This window comes from Chiloscyllium punctatum, chromosome 11 (genome assembly GCF_047496795.1).
Source record: "Chiloscyllium punctatum isolate Juve2018m chromosome 11, sChiPun1.3, whole genome shotgun sequence".
Taxonomy (NCBI): Eukaryota; Metazoa; Chordata; class Chondrichthyes; order Orectolobiformes; family Hemiscylliidae; genus Chiloscyllium; species Chiloscyllium punctatum.
Genome location: NC_092749.1, coordinates 17241909 through 17255851, shown reverse-complemented (window position 1 = coordinate 17255851; position 13943 = coordinate 17241909).

Genomic DNA, 13943 nt, shown 5'->3' with positions numbered 1-13943 from the left:
CACTGTCACTAACACATTGCTCGGAGAATGTTGCTACTGAGTTTACACTGTCAGAAACACAGAGAGTCTTGGGGAATCTCACTGCTGTGTTTACACTGTAACCAACACACAGAGGCTAAGAGAAACTTGTTGCAGAGTTTACACTGTCACCAACACAGAGCCTTGGGGAATCTCTCTGCTATGTTTACACTGTCACTGACACACAGAGCCTTGGAGAATCTCGCTGCTGTGTTTACACTGTCACTAACACAGAGCCATGGAGAATCTTGCTGTTGTGTTTGTCACTGACACACAGAGCCTTGGAGAATGTCACTGCTGAGTTACACTGTCACTGACACACAGAGACTTGGGGAGTCTCACTGCTGAGTTTACACTGTCAGAAACTGACAGAGCCTTGGAGAATCTCACTGCTGAGTTTACACTGTCACTAACACACAGAGCCTTGGGGAATCTCGCTGCTGAGTTTACACTGTCACTAACACACAGAGCCTTGGGGAATCTCGCCGCTGAGATTTCTCAGTCAGTAACTCACAAGAGTCCTGGGGAATCCTGCTACTGAATTCACGCTGTCACTATCACACAGAGTGTTTCAGATTCTTGCTGCTGAGTTCACACTGTCATTAACACACAGGCTCTCGGGCAATCTCGCTGCAGAGTTTTCCCTGTCACTAACAAACAGAGCCTTGGGGAATCTCGCTGCAGAGTTTTCCCTGTCACTAACACACAGAGCCTTGGGGAATCTCGCTGCTGAGTTTACACTGTCACTAACACACAGAGCCTTGGGGAATCTCGCTGCTGTGTTTACACTATCACTGACACACAGAGCCTTGGAGAATCTTGCTACTGAATTTACGCTGTCAGAAACACACACAGCCTTGGGGAATCTCGCTGCTGAATTTACACTGTCACTGACACACACTGACTTGGGGAATCTCACTGTGTGTTTACATTGTCACTGACAGAGACGTGGGGAATCTCACTGCTGAATTTACACTGTCACTAACACACAGAGCTTTGGGAAATCTTGCTACTGTGTCTACACTGTCACGAACACACAGAGGATCTTGGGGAATCTCACTGTGAATTTACACTGTCACTAACACACAGAGACTTGGGAAATCTTGCTACCACGTTTACACTGTCACTAACACAGAGAGTCTTGGGGAATCTCACTGCTGTGTTTACACTGTAGCCAACACACAGAGGCTAAGAGAATCTCATTGCAGAGTTTACACTCTCACCAACACACAGATCATTAGAGAATCTTGCTGCTGAGACTTCACTGTCACTGACACACAGCACCTTGGGGAATCTCGCTGCTGTGTTTACACTATCACTGAGGGACGTGAGGAATCTCATTGCTGAGTTTGCACTGTCACTGACACACACAGCCTTGGAGAATCTCGCTGTTGAGTTTGCACTGTCACTGACACACAGGGCCTTGGAGAATCTCACTGCTGAGTTTACACTGTCACTAACACATTGCTCGGAGAATGTTGCTACTGAGTTTACACTGTCAGAAACACAGAGAGTCTTGGGGAATCTCACTGCTGTGTTTACACTGTAACCAACACACAGAGGCTAAGAGAAACTTGTTGCAGAGTTTACACTGTCACCAACACAGAGCCTTGGGGAATCTCTCTGCTATGTTTACACTGTCACTAACACACAGAGCCTTGGGGAATCTCGCTACTGAGTTTACACTGTCACTAACACACAATGCTTGGAGAATCTTATTACTGAGTTTACACTGTCAGAAACACACAGAGCCTTGGAGATAAATGCTGCTGAATTTACACTGTCACTGACACACAGAGCCTTGGAAAATCTTGCTACTGTGTTTACTTTGTCACCAACACACAGAGGATCTTGGGGAATCTTACTGCTGTGTTTACACTGTAACCAACACACAGAGGCTAAGAGAATCTCAATGCAGAGTTCATGCTGTCACCAACACACAGATCATTAGAGAATCACGCTGCTGAGACTTCATTGTCACAGACACACAGAACGTTGGAGAATCTCGCTCCTGAGTTTACACTGTCACTAACACACACAGAGCCCTGGAGAATCTCACTGCTGGGTTTACACTGTCACTGACACACACAGCCTTGGGGAATCTCACTGCTGAGTTTACACTGTCACTAACACACAGAGCCCTGGGGAATCTCACTGCTGAGTTTACACTGTCACTGACACACAGAGCCTTGGGGAATCTCACTGCTGAGTTTACACTGTCACTAACACACAGAGCCTTGGGGAATCTCACTGCTGTGTTTTCACTGTCACTGACACACAGACGCTTGGAGAATCTCGATACTGTGTTTACACTGTCACTAACATACAGAACATTGGAGAATCTCACTGCTGTGTTTACACTGTCACTGACACACAGAGCCTTGGGGAATCATGCTGCTGTGTTTACACTATCACTGAGGGACGTGGGGAATCTCGTTGCTGAGTTTACACTGTCACTGACACACTGAGCCCTGGAGAATCTTTCTGCTGAGACTTCACTGTCACAGACACACACAGCCTTGGGGAATCTCGCTGTTGTGTTTACACTGTCACTGACACACAGAGCCCTGGGGAATCTCACTGCTGGGTTTACACTGTCACTGACACACACAGCCTTGGGGAATCTCACTGCTGAGTTTACACTGTCACTAACACACAGAGCCCTGGGGAATCTCACTGCTGAGTTTACACTGTCACTAACACACAGAGCCTTGGGGAATCTCACTGCTGAGTTTACACTGTCACTGACACACAGAGTCTTGGGGAATCTCACTGCTGTGTTTACACTGTCACCAACACACACAGCCTTGGGGAATCTCGCTGCAGAGTTTACACTGTCACTGACACACAGACGCTTGGAGAATCTCAATGCAGAGTTTACACTGTCACTAACACACAGAGCATTGGAGAATCTCGCTGCTGAGATTTCACTGTCACTGACACACAGAGCCTTTGGGAATCTCACTGCTGTGTTTACACTGTCACTGACAGAGACTTAGAGAATCTCGCTACTGAGTTTACATTGTCACTAACACACAGAGCCTTGGAGAATCTTCCTACTGAGTTTACACTGTCACCAACACACAGAGCCTTGGAGAATCTCGCTGCTGAATTTACAAAGTCACTGACACACAGAGCCTTGGGAAATCTTGCTACTGCGTTTACACTGTCACTAACACAGAGGGTCTTGGGGAATCTCACTGCAGAGTTTACACTGTAACCAACACACAGAGGCTAAGAGAATCTTGTTGCAGAGTTTACACTGTCACCAACACACAGATCATTAGAGAATCTCGCTGCTGAGACTTCACTGTCACTGACACACAGAGCCTTGGAGAATCTCACTGTTGTGTTTACACTGTCACTAACACAGAGACCCCTGGGGAATCTCACTTCTGTGTTTACACTGTCACTAACACACAGAGCCTTGGAGAATCTCGCTGCTGAGATTTCTCAGTCAGTAACTCACAGAGTCTTGGGAAATCCCGCTACTGAATTCACGCTGTCACTATCACAGAGTGTTTCAGATTCTTGCTGCTGAGTTCACACTGTCATTAACACACAGGCTCTGGGGCAATCTCGCTGCAGTTTTCCCTGACACTAACACACAGAGTCTTTGGGAAATCTGCTGCCGTGTTTACACTGTCACTAACACACAGAGCCTTGGGGAATCTCTCTGCTGAGTTTACACTGTCACTAACACACAGAGCCTTGGGGAATCTCTCTGCTGAGTTTACACTGTCACTAACACACAGAGCCCTGGGGAACCTCACTGCTGTGTTTACACTGTCACTGACAGAGACTTGGGGAATCTTGCTGCTGTGTTTACACTATCACTAACACACAAGACCATGGAGAATCTCGCTGCTTATTTTACACTGTCACTAGCATACAGAACCTGGTAAAATCTCACTGATGTGTTTACACTGTCACTAACATACATTGCTTAGAGAATCTTGCTACTGAGTTTACACTGTCAGAAACTCACAGAGCTTCGGGGAATCTCACTGCTGTGTTGACGCTGTCACTAACACACAGGCCTTTTCCTAATCACGCTGCTGAGTTTATATTGTCACTAAGAGAGCCTTAGGGAATTTCATTGCTGCGTTTACACTGTTACTCTCAGACAGCGCCGTGGGGAAACTTGCTGCTGTGTTTACACTGTCACTGACACACAGAGCCTTGGAGAATCTCGCTGCTGTGTTTACACTGTCACTGACACACAGAGCCTTGGGGAATCTCACTGTTGTGTTTACACTGACATTGACACATACAGACTTGGAGAATCTCACGGCTGAGCTTACACTGTCACTAACACACAGAGCCTTGAGAATGTCACTGCTGAGTTTACACTGTCAGAAACTGACAGAGCCTTGGGGAATCTCACTGTTGTGTTTACACTGACACTGACACACAGAGCCTTGGGGACTCTCACTGTTGTGTTTACACTGGCGCTGACACACAGAACCTTGGGGAATCTCACTGTTGTGTTTACACTGACACTGACACATACAGACTTGGAGAATCTCATGGCTGAGCTTACACTGTCACTAACACACAGAGCCTTGGAGAATCTCGCTGCTGAGATTTCTCAGTCAGTAACTCACAAGAGTCTTGGGGAATCCTGCTGCTGAATTCATGCTGTCACTATCACAGAGTGTTTCAGATTCTTGCTGCTGAGTTCACACTGTCATTAACACACAGGCCCTGGGGCAATCTCGCTGCAGAGTTTTCCCTGTCACTAACAAACAGACCCTTGGGGACTCTCGCTGCTGAGTTTACACTGTCACTGAGGGACGTGGGGAATCTCGTTGCTGAGTTTAAACTGTCACTGACACACAGAGCCTTGGGGAGTCTCTCTGCTGTGTTTGCACTGTCACTGACACACAGCGCCTTGGTGAATCTTGCTACTGTGTTTACACTGTCAGAAACACAGAGTCTGGGAGAATCTCACTGCTGTGTTTACACTGTAACCAACACACATAGCGTTGGGGAATCTCGCGGCAGTGTTCACACTGTCACTGAGACACAGACGCTTAGAGAATCTCAATGCAGAGTTTTCCCTGTCACTAACACACAGAGCATTGGAGAATCTCACTGCTGTGTTTACACTATCACTGAGGGACGTGGGGAATCTCATTGCTGAGTTTACACTGTCACAGACACACACAGCCTTGGGGAATCTCACTGTTGTGTTTACACTGTCACTAACACACAGAGCCTTGGGGAATCTCACTGTTGTGTTTACACTGTCACTAACACACAGAGCCTTGGGGAACCTCACTGCTATGTTTACACTGTCACTGACAGAGACTTGGGGAATCTTACTGCTGTGTTTACACTGTCACTAACACACAGAGCCTTGGGGAATCTCGCTACTGAGTTTACACTGTCACTACCAACACAGAGCCTTGGGGAATCTCACTGCTGTTTTTACACTGTCACTAACACACAGAGCCTAGGGGATTCTCGCTACTGAATTTACACTGTCACTGACACACAGAGCCTTGGGAAATCTTGCTACTGTGTTTACTTTGTCACCAACACACAGAGGATCTTGGGGAATCTTACTGCTGTGTTTACACTGTAACCAACACACAGAGGCTAAGAGAATCTCAATGCAGAGTTCATGCTGTCACCAACACACAGATCATTAGAGAATCACGCTGCTGAGACTTCATTGTCACAGACACACAGAACGTTGGAGAATCTCGCTCCTGAGTTTACACTGTCACTAACACACACAGAGCCCTGGAGAATCTCACTGCTGGGTTTACACTGTCACTGACACACACAGCCTTGGGGAATCTCACTGCTGAGTTTACACTGTCACTAACACACAGAGCCCTGGGGAATCTCACTGCTGAGTTTACGCTGTCACTGACACACAGAGCCTTGGGGAATCTCACTGCTGAGTTTACACTGTCACTAACACACAGAGCCTTGGGGAATCTCACTGCTGTGTTTTCACTGTCACTGACACACAGAGCCTTGGGGAATCATGCTGCTGTGTTTACACTATCACTGAGGGACGTGGGGAATCTCGTTGCTGAGTTTACACTGTCACTGACACACTGAGCCCTGGAGAATCTTTCTGCTGAGACTTCACTGTCACAGACACACACAGCCTTGGGGAATCTCGCTGTTGTGTTTACACTGTCACTGACACACAGAGCCCTGGGGAATCTCACTGCTGAGTTTACACTGTCACTAACACACAGAGCCCTGGGGAATCTCGCTGTTGTGTTTACACTGTCACTAACACACAGAGCCTTGGTGAATCTCACAGCTGAGATTTCTCAATCACTAACTCACAGAGTCTTGGGAAATCCCTCTACTGAATTCACGCTGTCACTATCACAGAGTGTTTCAGATTCTTGCTGCTGAGTTCACACTGTCATTAACACACAGGCCCTGGGGCAATCTCGCTGCAGTTTTCCCTGACACTAGCACACAGAGTCTTTGGGAAATCTGCTGCCGAGTTTACACTGTCACTCCCAACACAGAGCCCTGGGGAACGTCACTGCTGTGTTTACACTGTCACTGACAGAGCCTTGGGGAATGTCACTGCTAAGTTTACATTGTCACTAACACACAGAGCCCTGGGGAACCTCACTGCTGTGTTTACACTGTCACTGACAGAGCCTTGGGGAATGTCACTGCTAAGTTTACACTGTCACTAACACACAGAGCCCTGGGGAACCTCACTGCTGTGTTTACACTGTCACTGACAGAGACTTGGGGAATCTTGCTGCTGCGTTTACACTGACACTAACACACAGAAGCATGGAGAATAACGCTGCTGTGTTACACAGTCGCTAACACACAGAGCCTTGGGGAATCTCACTGCTGAGTTTGCACTGTCCATGAAACACAGACCCGTTGGGAATCTCACTGCCAAGATTACGCTGTCTCCAACATATAATATCTTGGGGAATGTCACTGCTGAGTATACACCTTCACTATCACACAGCCTTGGGGAATGTTGCTGCTGAGTTTACACTGTCACTGACACACAGAGCATTGGGGAGGCCCTCCTGTGGGATTACACTGTCACTGACACACAGAGCATTGGGGAGGCCCTCCTGTGGGATTACACTGTCACTGACACACAGAGCATTGGAGTCTCTTATTTCCGAGTTTACAGTTTCACTCACGCAGAGCTTTGGGGAATTTTGCTGCTCGGTTTACACTGTCACTAACACACAGAGCATTGGAATGTATTATTTTTGAATTTACTCTTTCACTCACACAGAGCCTTGGGGAATCTCGCTGCTGAGTTTACACTGTCACTGACACACAGTGCATTGGAGTATCTCAATTCTGAGTTTAGACTTTCACTCACAGAGAGTTTTGGAGAATCGCACTGCTGGGTTTACACTGTCACTACTTTGGGAAATGTTGCTGCTGAGTTTTCACTGTGACTAACACAACAAAGCCTTTCAGAATCTCGCTGCTGAGTTTACACTGTCACTGACACACTGATCCTTGGGGAATCTCACTGCTGTGTTTACACTGTCACAGACACACAGAGCCTTGGAGAATCTCGCTGCAGGGATTACACTGTGACTAACTCACAGAACCTTGGAGAATCTCGTTTCTGAGTTTTCTCTCTCACACACACAGAGCTTTGGTGAATCTCATTGCCGTGTTTACACTGTCACTAACGCAAAGAATTTGGAGAATCTCGCAGCAGAGTTTACACTGTCCCTGAAACACAGAGCTGTTGGGAATCTCACTGCTGAGATTACCCTTTCTCTAACGTATAGTGTCTTGGGGAATGACACTTCTGAGTATACATTTTCGCTATCACACAGCCTTAGGGAATGTTGCTGCTGAGTTTACACTGTCACTGACACACAGAGCATTGGAGAATCTCGCTGCTGTGTTTTACACTATCATTAACACACAGAGCCCTAGGGAATCTCGCTGCTGAGTTTTCACAGCCACTGAAACACAAACCCTTGGGGAATCTTGCTGCTGAGTTTACACTGTCACTGACACACAGAGACATGGAGAGTCCCACTGCAGGGATTACACTGTGACTAACTCACAGAGCTTTGGAGATTCTCGCTGCTGGGTTTACACTGTCACTGAAACACAAACCCTTGGAGAATCCCGCTGCTGAGTATTCTCTGCCACTGAAACACAGAACTGTTGGGAATCTCACTGCTGGCTTTCCACCGTCACTGACACACAGAGCCTTGGAGAATCTTGCTACTGAGTTTACACTGTCACTAACACACAGAGCCTTGGAGAATCTCGATGCTGAGTTTACTCTGTCGCTGACACACAGCGGTTTGGGGAATGTTACTGCTGAGTTTCCACTGTGACTAACACATAAAGCCTTTCGGGAATTCGCTGCAAAGTTAGTACCGTCATTAACACACAGAGCCTTGGGGAATCTCGCTGCTGAGTTTACATTCTCACTTAAACATAGAGCCTTGGGGAATCTCGCTGCTGACTTTACACTGTCACTAACACATAGAAGGGAAAAAGTGAGGACTGCAGATGCTCGAGACAAGAGTTGAAAAATGTGATGCTGAAAAAACACAGCAGGCCAGGCAGCATCCGAGGAGCAGGAGAATCGACGTTTCGGGCATAAGTCCTTCTTCAGGAATGAGGCTGGTGTGCCAGGCGGGCTGAGATAAAAGGTGGGATGTGGGAATTTGGGGACGGGCGCTGGGAATACGATAGGTGGAAGGAGGTGAGGGTGAGGGTGATAGGCCGGAGAGGGGGTGGGGACGGAGAGGTCAAGATTGCAGGTCAAGAAGGCGGTGCTGAATCTGGGGGTTGGGACTGAGATAAGGTGGGGGGAGGGGAAATGAGGAAGCTGGAGAAATCTGCATTCATCCCTTGTGGTTGGAGGGTTCCTAGGCGGAAGATGAGGCGCTCTTCCTCCAGGCGTCGTGTTGCCATGGTCTGGCGATGGAGGAGGCCAAGGACCTGCATGTCCTTGGCAGAGTGGGAGGGGGAGTTAAAGTGTACAGCCACAGGATGGTTGGGTTGGTTGGTGCGGGTGTCCCAGAGGTGTTCCCTGAAACGTTCCGTAAGTTCCAGGAACCCAGAAGTCAGCGGAATCTTTCTATGGAATCTTTCTGTTGTGTTTAAAATGCAACTAACACAGCGGAAACATCCAGTTATCACGGCAAGGCAAGCCCAAGGAACGTGCAAACATCAGCGAAAATCTCAATACATGGCTTTCTTTATCTTCACTCAGGCCTTTCAGAATGAGTCATTGCAGCAATGTGCCATCATTCTCTGCCTGCTGCATAATAGCATCAAAGCCATGATCTTCAACAATTCTGAGGGGCTTGGATAGGATAAATAGACAAAGTCTTTTCCCTGGGCTGGGGGAGTCCAGAACTAGAGGGCATAGGTTTAGGGTGAGAGGGGAAAGATATAGAAGGAACCTAAGGGGCAACTTTTTCATGCAGAGGGTGGTACGTGTTTGGAATGAGCTGCCAGAGGATGTGGTAGAGGCTGGTACAATTGCAACATTTAAGAGGCATTTGGATGGTTATATGAATAGGAAGGGTTTGGAGGGATATGGGCCGGGTGCTGGCAGGTGGGACTAGATTGGGTTGGGATATCTAGTCGGCATGGATAGGTTGGACCGAAGGGTCTGTTTCCATGCTGTACATCTCTATGACTCTCTACCTCTAATAGCTCCATCACAGGAACAATATGTGCGTTGACTCCGGTTAACCAAGGCTGTGTCATTGCATCTGTACTTTCCTCCATCTTCATCACCACCATTTTCTATCCTATTCATGAGACTTCCCGCTGGTGTGGAGACTCTCTCCAGGATCTGTGGGAAACTGTTCGACCTGCATCACCTCCTGTCTGAAACCAAGACCATCCCAAACTCTTTCATCAACTTGAAGATGGTGATGAGGCTACTGTACGCAGGGCTTTTGTCTGAAACATCGACTCTCCTGCTCCTCAGATGCTGCCTGACCTGCTGTGCTTTTCCAGCCCCACACTCTCTCTACTGTATGTGCAACAATTGTAGGCCAAATTCCAAACCATTGTTGATGCATTCACAGACCCATATGAGAGAATGGGCATTAAGCTAAATATGTGGAAGACAAGAGTCCTCTGCCAGCTCACTCCCATCATATGACATTGCACCCCCCGCCCCCAACAATCTAGAGAATGCCTCTAGACAGTGTGGGTCAATACTCACTGCTCTGTCGCCAGTTTTTAGCTAAGGTAGAAATTGACAATGAAATTCTACATCACTTCCAGTGTGCCCGGGGAGTCTTTGGTCAGCTGAGGAGCAAAATGGTATAAAGACCTCCAACCTGACTCCAAGTTCATGGTCTACAAGGTAGCAGTGTTAATTGCCCTTCTATATGTGTCAGAAACTTGGACTGAGTATGGCAGACATCTCTAATCCCTTGAGAACTATCATCATGAATGCCTCCTGTAAATGCGATGCCAGGATAAGTGCTCTCCAATCAGTGTCCCCTCTCAGACCAAATACCCAGCACCAAGGCTCAGGTTACTGTCATTCACGAGACATCCGAGTCAAGCCTCAACTCGACTTGATCCTCAGGATTTTGTTTCTGAACCGATGGCGACGGGAATAGAGAGTGTGTTTTCTAATTTGTGAAATTCAACAACTGAAGCTTAGGCATATTCCTCTCATCGTTGTTAAGATGGGCATGACATAAACATGGGAGAAAGTGAGGACTGCAGATGCTGGAGATCAGAGCTGAAAAATGTGTTGCTGGAAAAGCGCAGCAGGTCAGGCAGCATCCAAGGAGCAGGAGAATCGACGTTTCAGGCATGAGCCCTTCATCAGGAATCCTGCCCGAAACGTCGATGACATAAACATGCTAGTATCTATCTAGAAACAACATATACGTCTGTCACTGTTCACTCAGGTCATCAGAGTTGCTGTGGTAACATCCACCTTTCCATCCACGTTATAGTGTGGAGCTATGGATAGTGATGGTAGTGGCTCCAATGTTTCCATAATCACCTGACTGGCTTAGTATCTCTTCCACTCTGACTGCTCGCCATTGGTGTGTGTTGAGAGGATAAGGAGGTTGGTACTCAGCATGTCTGACTGTGTTGTGAATGCACCTTCCTTCACCATCAAGCCCAGGACATGAATCTCAAGTTGCTGAAACTATAGCTTCAGGAATGCTCAGCAGGTACTTGGTCGATTCGTTGGGGAGGGTTTCACTAGTGTGGCAGGGGGTTGGGAACAAGAGGAGTAGGGCAGTGGATGCAGAAATTGAGGGAGAGGTAGAAATTAAGAACAAGAACAGACAGGGAAACGCTGCGGGAAAGAACTGGGGAGGTGGCCTGAAATGGATGTGTTTCAATGCGACAAGTAGAACGGGCAAGGGAGATGAACTCAGAGCTTTGGTTAGTACTTGGACCTGTGACATTATTGCAGAGACTTGGCTGAAAGAGGGACAGGACTGGCAGCTGAAAGTCCCAGGATTTAGATGTCTCAAATGTGATAGAAAAAGGGGTGGGAGAGTTGCATTACTGGTAACGGAGTGTCTCACAGCTTTAATCAGGGAGGATGCATCAGCTGACTCATGTAGCAAGGCAATATGGGTAGAACTCAAGAATAGGAAAGGTGAAATCACAATGCTGGGGGTATACTACAGGCCTTCCAACAGCCAGCAGAAGATAGAGGAGAGAATATATAGACAGAATTTGGGAAGACGTAAAACCAGCAGGGTGGTGGGGATGATTTTAACTTCCCCCATATTCACTTGGACTCACTTTGTTCAAGGGCTTTGGATGGGGCCGAATTTGTAAGGACCTTTCAGGAGGGCTTCCTGACACAGTATGTAAACAGTCTGACCAGGAAAGGGATTATACTGAACCTGGTTTTGGTAAATGAGCCCAGCCAGGTGAGTGAAGTTTCAGTGGGGGTACATTTCGGGACCAGTGACCATAATACTGTGGATAGGGATAACAGCAGTCCTTGGGTGAAGTGTTAAATTATAGTTAGCCTTGGGGGAAGGCTAGCTACAACAGTATTAGGCAGGAGCTGGAGAATTTTGACTGGAGGCAGCTGTTTGAGGGTGAATGCACGTTGGACATATGGGAATATTTCAAACTGAAGTTGATAAGAGTTCAGGGACGGCACGTTCCTGTGAGAATGAAGGATAGGTGTGACAAGTTACATGAACCTTAGATGACCAGGGATGTTATGACCTTGGTCAAAAAGAAAAAGGAAGCATACACAAGGTCTAGGAGTATGGGAACGGATGAAGTCCTTGAAGTCGATAAGGAAAGTGGGAAAGATTTTAAACAAGGAATTACAAAGATTTTAAACAAGGTTTCACCTGACCTGCACATCTTTGGACTGTGGGAGAAACCGGAGCACCCGGGGGAAACCCACACAGACACGGGGAGAATGTGCAAACTCCACACAGACAGTTGCCTGAGGCGGGAATTGAACCCAGGTCTCTGGCGCTGTGAGGCAGCAGTGCTCACCACTGTGCCATGAAATATTGAACTACAGAAGCAATCATCCCGACATCCACAAACGAAGCTGCATTAGAACATTATTTCAATGAGCCAACACACACTGTAGAACAGAGGAATGACGCAGAGCAGAGGAAAGTCACCTATGCCGTGTATTCGAAAAGAACGGGTACCCAATGAACACAGTTCGCCGATTTCTCAGCAACAAACCCACACAAGCAGACAAAACATGTCCAGAAACCCTAGCTTTCACATCTTGGAAATGACTGACAGACTACACTGACCCCTTGGCATCATGGTAGCCCACAAACCCACCAACACACTGAAACAGCAACTAATAAACTGGAAAGACCCTATACAGACAACAAGCAAAACTAATGTCATTTACAAAATAACACACAAGGACTGTAACAAACACTACATTGGAAAAACAGGCAGAAAACTACCCACCAGGATACATAAACATCAACTAGCCACAAAAAGACATGACCCTCTCTCAATAGTATCCTTACATATGGATGAGGAAGGACATCACTTTGACTGGGACAACACATCCATCCTAGGACAAGCCAAACAGAGACATGCATGAGAATTCCTGGAAGCATGGCATTCCAACCGGAACTCTATCAACAAACACATTGAATTGGATCTCCTTTACAACCTCCTGAGAAAAAAGAACAGGAAATGACATCACCATAGAAATGATGTCACCATGGGAAATGGCATCACCAACCCAAGGAAACTCAAACACATAAATAGAAAGTGGGCTACACCACCAGTGCTTCATTTGGAGGCTCACGGAAGATTTTACCTAGTATGGTGATGAAACATCTGAAAACAAACCTTCTAGCTCAGCAAGCAAACCTACATCCAGGGTCATGAAAAGTCATTATCAAAGAGGATTAAGGAAAATACCATGGCTTTTTACACGTATATAAAATGCAAGAGGGTAGCCAGTGAAAACCCAGTTAAGGACAAAGGAAGGAATTTATGTGTGAAGCCAGAAGAGGTAGTTCAGGTCCTAAGTAAATAATTCGTTTTGGTATTCACCAAAGAGAAGGAATTGCTGGAGGATGATCTCAGGAAAGGGAGTGTCACATTTCTAAACCAAGTTGCTACTAAGAAAGAGATGTTATGCAACTTAGAAAGTATTACGGTAGATACGTCCTCAGGTTCTGATGGGATCTAACGCAGAATATTGAGGGAGGCAAGAGAACCATTTGCTGGAGCATTGGCAGACATCTTTGGATCCTCATTGGCCACAGGTAAGGTCCCAGAGGATAGGAGAGTAGCCAATATTGTCCCATTGTTTAAGAAGAGAAGCAGAGATAATCTGGGAAAGTATAGGCGTGTGAGCATCAAATAGGGACATTATTGGAGAAGATTCCAAGGGACAAGATCTACACACATTTCGAAGCAAATGGACTTATTAATGAGAGGCAGCATGGTTTTGTGTGGGGATG